We start from the raw sequence: 2,923 nt of genomic DNA, 5'->3' as shown, positions 1-2,923 counted from the left end.
ATTTGTCTTGCCTACCCCCACGTTTCACCTCACTTAAAAACTACTTGCTTACAAAACCAGACATAAAAATACAAACGTGTCCCAGTGCCCTCGTACTGAAAAATGGCCTTCCTTTCTCATTTTTACCATCTCATTATAAAATAAATTGATTGGAATCTAAATCTTGTACTTACGTTTCAGTGCATAGTACATAAAGCAGTATAAACAAGACATTGTCTGTATGAAATTTTAGTTTGTGCTGACTTTGCTAGTGCCTTTTATGTCGCCTGTTGTAAAACTAGGCAAAGATCTAGAGATGAGTCGAGGTACCCCCAGGAAGACCTCTGCGTAGCCCCAGGGGTATGCGTACCCCTGATTGAGGCCCACTGCTCTAAGGCACCCTCTGCCTCCCCCCATTTCTCCCGGGCAGCTGCATTCAGATATCAGAGACATGGAGGTGAAGGTACTGATCAGCACAGAGCCCTCAGGGGGTAAAGTAGCCCCCAGAATGTGTTATAGAGCAGGGGTATCTCTTCCAGATAAATGGCACCCAGAAGAAAAAAATCACAATGGATGCCGGCAGTAGTGGGTAGGGGAGCGAAACTGACATTCAGGGTAGCCTGGCTAGCCGCCATGGCACCTGGCTCATTGTAGCCTAAGATACATGCTGCCATCTTGCAGATCTCTGCCCCCACAGCCACGGCCCGATTTTCAAAACAGCTCAGCTGCCCACTCAGGCGCTGGATTTTCACAAGAGCTCGGCACCTCGTCGGCTGATCTCCTTTTAAACAATTTCTGGCCGGGAGAGTCACAGCGGGAGCCTGAAAATCTTGACTACCTTTAGGCGCTTCTAGAGAAGAGAAGCTCTTTGGCCTCACCAGATGATCCAATTTTTTGGAGCTCTTTGTGAAATTCCCCGTGTCTCTGTGCCCTGGCACTTACTTCAGAGCACAGAGAGAGACGGCGGTTTTATGAGCACGAGTTGTGGGCAGGTTGGACTAGTGCAGACACTGCACGAGGACAACAGGAGCCAGGCCAGGATGCTTTCAGCAGAGGAGTATGCGGCACCTGGTAATTTTCCTTTTTTTTTTTTTTTTTAACCCATTAATAAGGTCAAGGGCTAGATTTTGATCTCAGTGATGCCAGTGTAAACACCTTGGGTTTGAATGGGAATAATTCCAGATTTACACCTCTTTTCCCATGTCAGCCTGCTCATCTAGGGCAAAAAACAAAAAAACCCCCAACAAAACCCCCCAAAGCCTCTAAGAGGGTACAGGTTCTGAGCTCTGGACTGCCGGAAGCTGACGTGGTGTTGATATTTAACATCTGAGCTCACTGGGTGGAGTAAAGCCCCTAGTTCACATGGATCACTGAAGCCATGACCCTCCCCTCATGTTCACTGCAAATCCCAGCACATTTTTTGTGTGCAAGGTTTAGGGAGTTTGCTAGCCGAATTTCAACTCGACGAGTTGCATTCCACCTCCCTAAAATTCTCTCTGCGGTTTATATTTTACAGGTGAAAACTTGTTTATAGTGTTCCTAACAGCTGCTGTGTTCCAACCCAGAGGTGGCTGCATTCTGGTAACCCATACAGGGACACAGTTTGCAAAGTGATTTGGAATCAGAACTGCGTGTGTTCTATTCCCTATACTGTTAAAAGCTTGGGGAGATTCCCCTTTAACTTAAGAATCAGGGACTTGCTCTACTGCCGCCCCTGAAGTCCTAAGCGTGCAGGAAACTGACAGCCCTAAGGTCCTAAATGAATATGGATTGGAAACAGCAGAATTCATAATAATCACATTCCCCCAGCTATGTGGATCATGAGTAGAAAGTAAAGCGAAGGAAAAACCAGGTCTGTTAAGCCAAGAAACACCTAAGTCAGCTTGGCCCATTGGCATATTCTGGTCAAAGTTTTGTATGCTAGGTCGTCAAGATAACCTGGCCAGATTCCAACATGAGTAATGACCTTCCACCTCCGATAAACCCTAGCTGCAGTGTCAGTTGGATACCCATAAACTCTGAGCACTTTTTCACAACCTTGCTAGCACAACAGAAGTACTACTGTGTTCCCCCCCAGAGGAGGCTGCATCTCTCTGTCAGGTGAGCGATCAACACACATGCCATCCATTGTGCAGTTTCAGACCCACTGGGCCTTAAACAAAGCAAAAGACAGTCTATGGAGGACAGTCACCCAACACCCCATTTAAAGACTGTTAACAATCAAACCAGAACGAGTGTAAGTGGGTGAAACTCCCTTGACTTTAATGGAGTCCCTGCCCTTCTTCCATCAAGTCTGAATCTGACTCCAGCCCTATTTCTTTGGGGGTGGGGGTGGTAGGGTGACCAGATGTCCCGATTTTATAGGGACAGTCCCGATTTTTGGGTCTTTTTTTATATAGGCTCTTATTACCCCCCATCCCCTGTCCCAATTTTTCACACTTGCTGTCTGGTCACTCTAGGGGGCAGGGAACCCTGGTGAATTAGGTCTCAAGAGTGAAAATTCTCCAACTGGGAGTGGGGAGGAAGGCTTAGATAGCTTAATAGGGAAAACTCCCAGGAATGCAAAAGAAAGGCACTTTCTGGTTGCTCTGAGGACGGGTTGTTTCTTTGCCCTCCTTAATAATCTTTGCAATCTTAATTTTGTTCTTAGACAAACAATGTAACCTAATAAGATCAAAACCATCCACTTCCGGAGCTATTTTCTTCCAGAGTCTGATGGGTGTGAACAAATTAGAACTGGCAGCGCTTTTGCCAAACTGCTCTTTGCAAGGTTTGGCACACAGACATGTCCTTTCCCATGAAGGTGTGTGTGTTGTTCAGTGAATACATCGCTGCTTATTGTAATCTCCGGATGGCTGATTTCATTTTCTGATCCTCAACCGGGAAGCTACTGATTTGTAATTTCCAATCAGCCCAGAGTTCTGACTGGTCAGTTTCAATGTGG

Source organism: Terrapene carolina, unplaced genomic scaffold (assembly GCF_002925995.2).
Source record: "Terrapene carolina triunguis isolate 2854851 unplaced genomic scaffold, T_m_triunguis-2.0 Scaffold836, whole genome shotgun sequence".
Lineage (NCBI taxonomy): Eukaryota > Metazoa > Chordata > Testudines > Emydidae > Terrapene > Terrapene triunguis.
This window is presented reverse-complemented; position numbering follows the sequence as displayed.